Here is an 8,663-nt window from a genome sequence, read left to right as displayed (position 1 = left end):
GGCTTCTCAAACAATAAATATTTGTTAAATAAATGAATAAATGTACAAGCACCTATTTTGAGCCATAAATTGCGCTAGGAAATATGTCACCACCATCATAAGACAAACATGACTCTTACCCTCAAAGTTTATATTGTCTGCGAAGGCCATTAAACAAAAATCACATAACTAACTGATTCATTATAATTTTATGTAATCTGAAGGAAAAGTATGGGGGCATTAACTTAATCTTCAAGTCAGGGAAGGCCTTAACAGACACTGGCTTTTAGGCTGAGAGCGAAGGAAAAGTAAGCAGACACAAGCAATGATCAAGAAAAATAGCAACAGAAAGTTATACTCCAGCATGTGAGCATGTAGGGAGCACAGTGAGCCCTTCTGGAAAAACGTTGCTCACTGACAAGACCCAGTGAGTCATAAATTAATAAAAATTAAATATTTAGGAATAAAGAAGATACGATGGAAGGACTAGCTGCGAGCAAAGAATCTACTTAGACAAAAGACCAAGAATAAATATAGTGGCGATTATGGTTACGGGGCCACCAGTGAAAATATTATAAACCGAGGCAATATAAAAACAGTAATATAACCACAAAAATAGGAAAGGGAGGGGGGAATTGTTGGAGGAAGTGTGAGCATTAATTTCCTCATCCTTTGTAGCAAGGAGTTTGCAGAATCTATTAAAATAAAAATATATAATTTAAAAAATTTATAAGGGGTTGTTTGTTTTCTTGAGTTTTGAGTTTTGAGAGGTCTATCTATATCCTGGACACAAGTCCTTTGTCAGATACGTGCTTTGCAAATTTCTAGTGCTAGTCTGTGGCATGCTTTCAATAATGTCTTCTGAAGAACAGAACTGTTACATTTTGATGAAGTCTAATTTGTCACTGTTACAACCCCAAGTTGGAAACCCCAATGTTCATCAACAGGAGTGACCAACAAACTGTAGGATATACATACAATGGGATACTACGCAGCAATAAAAAGGAATCAGCTTCTGGTGGGCATAGTGACAGAGAGGAATTTCAAAATAATTATGCTGACTGAAAAAAAGCCAGACAAAAAGAGTACATACCATATGATTCCATTTACATAAAGCTGTAGGACATTCAAACTAAACCGATGATAGAAAGCAAATCCCTTTGATGGGACGAAGGAAGCAGGGAAGGGTAAGAAGAAGGGGCATGAAGAGACTTTTGGGGCAAAATGTATGTTCCCTATCTTGAGTGTGGTCCTAATTTCATGGTGTGTACACATGCAAAACTTACCACATTGGACATTTTAACTGTATAATTTGTACATTATACAATAGTACATTTTATGTGTAGGTTCATGCATGCCAATTATATCTCAAAAAATTTGTTATAAAACAGAATGATTCTATTAATACTTTGTGTTTTTATTAACTTTACAGGGGATTTCTAGGAAGTAACATTACTTGTGGTGAATAAACCTTTACCTGAAGTTTAGCTCTTCTGTCAGTTTCCCTTCAGTTTCTTTTTATTTTTTTAATAAATTCAAATAAATGTAAAATTTTTATCTTACAATGCTATGTATAACATAATCCTATTTCAATAAATTTTGAAGCATTTATCCTGTCATTCTTATAAAAATATACACGAAGTACATTTTATTTGTATATATGTATGTATTATATGTATATTTATGTGTATGTGTATATATACACACATATACATATAAAATATACACAAACAAGATTTGAAATAATGTTAAATGTGGTAGTTATTTGTTACTGGTGGGTTCACTTTTTTAAAAATTACATTTTGAACTTCTTCATATTGCTTGGGTTTATTTCAAGCATGTATATATTTTTGTACACAAACATAGTTATTATGTTATTATGAAGAAGGAGGAGGGCTGAGTGGACAGAGGGAAGAGTGTTTGACACAATGGAAGGACTCCAGGGAATAGCCTGCAGTAGGAGGGGCTTGGTGTGAAAACAACCAAAGAAACAAACACACAACACACACACACACACACACACACACACACACACACACACACACAGAGGAATACAAGGTGAGAGCACAGAGCACAGAGAGAGATGCTAACTATGTAGGTGGGATTGAGGACTTCATCCCAGTATGAAACAGGGAAATATAATGAGATTTGTATAATAAAGAAATCACTCCTTTAAAAATCTACCCAGATGGCTGCTGTTTTATAAAGGCTTTGTAATAGGAAAATAATCACTGCTAGTAAACTTAAAAGAAAAAAGAAAACAGAACATATCAGGCTTTCTCCTGAAACGAGGTGAATGTTTTCAGTCCTATTCCACTCAGCAAGGTAGTCGGCTCTGCCGCCCCAGCTGGCACTGTGATTCTAGAGGGAACCCGGATCTTTGCTTTTGGTTCTCCTGATGGTGGCATCAGGAGATTTTATAGACACAGGTATGTTTTCCTGTACAAGGAAAACCAGGCTTTGATTAGTTATAAAAGGTGAGTTCCTCATTTAAGTCAGGTAAAGAGGTGGATGGGAAGAGAGGGAGAAGAGAGGAAGAAAGAAAGCGAGCTGCAACTAACTTTAGTTGAATGAAGCATACAAAGGAGCCTGAAGGCAGAAACAAAAGAAAGAAAGGAACAAAACAAAAAAACAAAACGAAAAAACAAAACAAAAAAAGGGGGGGGGGAAGGAAGGGAGGGAGAGTAGAAAAAGAACAAAAATAAAATAAAATGAAAAAAGTCAATAGCAACAGACTGAGGTTGATCCCTCCAGGCTCCAGCCTTGTTGTAATTATTTAGCTCAATGGGTTTGGGCAGCAAGATGGACCCTAAAGGGCTTGGATTAGACCCATTACTGTGACCAATTAATTTCATTATGTTCCCTGCTCTGCCTCACCTCAGCCACTTTCATCACCGCAGGTTGTGTACTTCGGTTTTTCACACCTCAGATTATTTTCCTATAAAATGGGAGCAGAGATACTTTTTTCTGCCTCCTGAGACTGCTTTTAAAAGTCTGCATAATTTACCTGAAGGAAGTCAGAATGTCAGTATTTAAAATAGAATTCTGATTCAGAGCTAATGTTTCTGCCTTTCCTCATCTGTCAATAAACAAAGATTTGCCTGAGGGTCTACTTTTGAGTTCAAAAAGCTCATTCACTGTTCAAAGCTGTGCAGGAGACAAGAAGTAGATATTACAAAGAGTCCCTTTTCATCAAAATCACAACTTCTGGTCTTCAAGTGACAACGTAAAGAAAATGAAAAGTAAAGCCACAGATTGGAGAAAATATTACACAGCAGGTCCTCGAATAACATCATTTCATTCAATGTCATTTCATTACAGCATTGATGAGCTGCCCTAGGAACTTAACTCTTGCTTATGTCAATTAGCTTATGGTAAAACTGGACTTATTATATGTGGTTTCACTTAAAGTCCCAGAACCTATCAATGATGTAAGTGAGAACTGACTGTATTTATACACACCCACACATACATACAGTCGTGGGTCACATAATGATGGGGATTCATTCCGAGAGATGTGTCATCATCACGTGAACTTACACACACCTGGATGGTCTCGCCCACCACATACCCAGGCTCTACGGTACAGCCTGTTGCTCCTAGGCTGCACGCCTGTCCAGCATGTAACTGTACAAAACAACACGAGACTAAATCAAGCACAAGAGAAAAGAATGCAGTCAAGAGACATGGTAAACACAAGATGTATGAAGCTGCCACGGGCGTACCTCGGCATACTGTTTTACAGCACACTTTAAAAAAATAAACAAATACAAAGAGTAAGCTCTAAAATAACGGTAAAATGTATAGTAAACACATAAACCAGTAACACTGTTGTCTATTATCATTATCATGCATTACCTACCGTACATAATTGTACGTGCTGTACTTTTACACGACGGACAGCGCGGTAGGTTTGTTGACACCTGCGTCACCACAGACACGTGAGTGATGAGCAACGACAGCTATGACATCACTAGGCAGTAGGGATTTTTCAGCTTCATTATATCCTTATGGGATCACCGCTGTCCATGTCATCTGTCATCGACCGAAACATTGCTGTGTGGTACAAGACTGTATATGTCTGTGTATAATGTATGTGACAAAGGATTGTATCTAGAAAATACGAAGAACTTTCACAACTCCATAAAAGGAGGCACAACTCAAGTTTTTGAAATGAGCTGAAGGTATGAAGAGACACTTCACCGGAGGAGATCCATGCGTGGCCGACGAGCATACGAAATGTGCAACATTAGATGGCACCACACACGGATCGGAACGACCCAAATTAAAAAGATGTGACAGTACCAAGTGTTGGCAAACAAATGGAACCACCAGTGGTGGGGATAGAAAATTGTTCCACCACTTTCAAAAACAGTTCAACAGTTTCTGATAAACGTACACTTCCCATGTGGCCTACCATTCTAGTACTTCGTATTTACCCAAGGGAAATAAAGACATATGTTCACACAAAGACTTATTCATAAATGTATAAAGCAACTTCATTTCTGATATCCAAAAAGTGGGAACAAACTAAATGTCACCAAGAGAATGAATATACACATGCACTATCTTCATACAATGGAATATTAATGTCAAGAAAAAAGGAACGGACTAAATCGATACATGCAACAATGTGAATGAATTTCCAAAGCACCATAATGAGTGAATGAAGTCAGATGCAAAATGCCACACTCCATAAGATTTGATTTTATAAAACTCTAAAAAAGGCAAATCCCATCTTAGAAAATAGGTTAGCAGTTGCCTGTGGCTGAGGAGGTGGGGGAAGAGACAAAAGAGAACTTTTGGGTAGTGAAATACCCTAAACCTTGGTTGTGGTGGTGGATACACGGGTGTATAAATTTGTCAAAATGTATTGAAATGATGCTTAAAATGGTTAGATTTTATTGTATAAAGATATACCTCAATAAAACTAAACTAACTTACAAAAAAAAAAAAAAGAATCCTTCCATCAAAACTTTGCAATCTAAGCATTTTATCGTTAGGGCACTTTATTCCAAATTATATCAGTTTTTAAGAGGGGAAGAATTTTCTAGTTAGGGAATCTTAAACCTGTTCTAATATTAACATACTTTCTATATTAATGTTACCATCAATCATATCTTAATCTATAAAGTGACAAAGAGGCTAAGTAAATCAAGTAGCATACCAACTCCTTCACCTGACACCTTGACTATCCTTTAAAATGGCATCTGCCTTTAAACAAATCAAATTTTGTCCTAAGAGGTACTATTCATAATATTTGTGCCATCAGTTTTGCATTTACTATGCAGACTGGCTAATAGTGAGGTGTTTTTAAGCTTAAGAGACTTAAGTGACATTTGAAAAATATCTGAGATAAAAAGTATAGTAGATGACTAGTTTCCTTAATCAGTATAATCTCCCAGAAATTGATTGAGTGTATAACTGATTTCATGGGAGTATTTTTAAAGTCTTGGACTACTGTCAAAATAAATGTCTTACAAATGATCATTTACATTGTAAAATGGGAATAATAAAAAGCTACTTTTTCATATCCCTCCTACTCAAATTATTTCCAATTACTGTCACTCATTCTTTTGTGGAATCTTGCCGTTACTTTTATGACAACTCTGAGCTCTGGGGTATCCACAGGGAGCAAGAATTGTTTTCCTACTACCGAGGCTGCTGGTTACAGCAAAATAACAGACTTTAGTTACTCAAGAAAGACATTTCCTTGCTACCTTAATCCTTGCAGAATGTTCCTTGTCTGGTTCATCCTAAACGTGCTGATTATAACCCTGTCAACCAACATATGGTAAAAAGGTCCCCTTTGGTCTCATGATACAACACATCCACAGTGCTGGGGGATGCAGGTTTTGTACTTTCCGTTTTAAGCAAACAATAAGGTTGACTTGAAAGTCTTCTAGAGTTAACCGACACCAAGACCTTGCCTGATGTGGAAAACAGGATTTTTGGTCTGGCGTCTCTTTTTGGATCATATTCAGTAACAGTCTTCATTGTTGCTTGAGCCACATCCATCACTTCCTTAAAATGAACCAACACGTGCCTAGTGTTTGCTAGGCACATAGAGTTTTAATTTAATGCTCCAAACATCTCTACAAAGTAGTCTTTACTGTTACTTTTTCACGTTCTCAAAAAAATAAAACTGAGACTCATAGTGGTTATATAATTTCCACTGTGTGCAAAGGGCACACAGCGAATAATTAGAAGAGGTAGGAATCAAATGTGATCTTACTGACTCTAAAGTCACCAAGACATGAAACTTCTTTTACTGGGAAATTTGGTGCCTGCATATTTGGACATCAAGGACAATCCGACCAGGTTCAATGGGAGAGAGATTTTGCACAGAGAATATGCAGTGACTCATACCAGATCTAAAAGTCAACCTGGGATATAATTTTGACCTTGCAGTATAATGTAAAACATACTAAAATAAGAATAGTTATATATGGTCACCCTCTACTAAAACTCTACTAATTTTCAACAAGGTTGATCTGAATAAATTCAGTTTTTAAGAGTTAATGAGCAATTTTGGAGGGCAGATTGGCAGCATCTAAAAAACTATAGATTGCACATTTTTTGACTCAGCATTTCTACTTCTAGGATCTGTGTTGCAGTAAAATTTGTATCAAAATATATAGATGTACGAAAACATTCTTTGCAAAGGTGCTTATAAGAGCAAAAATTGAAACAATCCAAGGAGCGATCATTGGAAATTGTTTAATAAAAGTTTTGCTACATTTATTCAATTACATTACTATGTAGTTAAAAATAAAAAGGTAGATTTACATGGTATAGGAAGTTATCCAAACTATGTTAGGTGAAGATATATGTTGCATAACAATATATACACTATTTTTGTAAAAATAAAACATATATATTTGTATATGAATAGAAAAATTTGGAAGGATACCTGCTAATTGTTAACACTAGTTATCTCTGTAGGAAAATATTCGTGCTATAAGAAGGGACGGGGACTTCTTCTTATCTTAGGTAGTTCTCGATGTTTGCAATGAGAATGTGTGTGTGTTTGCTTAAACAAAAGCAAAGTATTCAAATCTACATTGCTCATTACTTTTTACAATATATTCATATATATACATATTCATTAAAAAAACTAAATGAATAGATTAAAATGTTAATGATGGTCTTCTTTGGATGGTACAACTAAGAATTATTTGAAATTTTGTGAAATATACATATATTTATACTTTACATTTTTCTTTAATGAAGATGTATTCATTTTATAATCACAGACAATGACGTCAGTTCCTAGAAAACCATCCTTCTCCCTGGAATTTGGCTCTACCAGCCGTCCCAGTGAGTGAGCCCAAAGGCAAATATCACCTTCTCCACCTTTGGCCTGACTACAAGACACAGAATGGTTTGGTTTTCTCAGCATATACAGGCACATTCTTATGTCTCCAATGGCTTGGGAATATTTGTTTAGAAATATGATCAACCAATCCCTCCACACAGAGTTCTCAGGTGTCTGTTTTGCTCAGTAGACAAGGTGCCGCGTGGGGACCACAAGAAAGAGACACAGCAGTCACCCCCAAGGAACAGGCCAGCAGCGACCTGAGAGAGAAATGGGCGTACAAGGAAGAGCAGGCAGCACCCAACACAGAGTCTGAAGGTGTCAAGTGCAGAGTACAGACTGACAAGCATTGCAGGCTTAAGGAGGGTCAGAATCGCTGAAAGGTTCACGGCAGCTCGGTCCACTCGCCTCCTGACACACGGCATGCATCAGCCAGAGGGAGGGAGCTCAGGGAAGTTACCCAGCAGAGTTCAAATGGATCCACTGCCTGTACCCATTCTGCCTGGTTGGGCTTCCTTAATCTTGACAGTTTGACATGTTGGCCAAACCATCCATTGGCAGGGGCTGTCCTGTGCATTGCAGAATGTTTGGCAGCATCCCTGACTTCTTCCCCTACCTGCCAGGAACACCCCTTTCCCAGTTGTAACAATAAAAAAACGTCATTGCCAAAAATCACCCTCAGTTGAGAACAGTGTACTAGACCAGGCCAAGTTTTGATAGATTGTAAGGAAAGAGAGTGATAAGTTAGGGAATGAGAAGGTACGTTATCCATTTTGGGGGGGGATAGGCAGATCAGCCAGTCTGAGGGAACCAATGTCTATCAGTGAATAGTAGAAAATATGGTTACATAGGCAAGACAAGAGAAGGCTCTAGAAATAGAGATGCACTTAGACATACAAGGAAACACAAGGCCACCATGAAGTGAGTAGGGAAATATGATGAGATAACATTTAAGGGAGACTGGCTTCTATGCATTATAGGGTAAATAGTATGGGGGAATAGCTTGGATTCAGTGAAACAAATTGGAAAGAAATAACAGTATCCTTGGTAAGGGAGTGAAATGAGGCGGTGGCAACGGGAAGAGAAAGGAGTGACAACAGAGTAGATATATTCTATAGGAAACATGGACAGGATTTGGCTTGATGTGGAAGGGGAAGGAGAGGAATGAATCAAGGGTGACTGCAAGGATGGGGGTAAACGTAACAGTGAGAAAGTCAAGAAAGGAAGCAAATTTTTGTTCTCAGGTGATCCAGAGGCTTTTCATAAACATGTTGGATTTGAGGTCACAATGAGACATCCAAATAGAAATGACCACTAGGCCACTGGACATCAAGACCAAAGGGTTAAGATCATCATTCCACCTTTA

The sequence above is a fragment of the Rhinolophus hipposideros genome, assembly GCF_964194185.1.
Source record: "Rhinolophus hipposideros genome assembly, chromosome: 1".
NCBI classification, from domain to species: Eukaryota; Metazoa; Chordata; class Mammalia; order Chiroptera; family Rhinolophidae; genus Rhinolophus; species Rhinolophus hipposideros.
Note: the sequence above shows the minus strand (reverse complement) of the source record.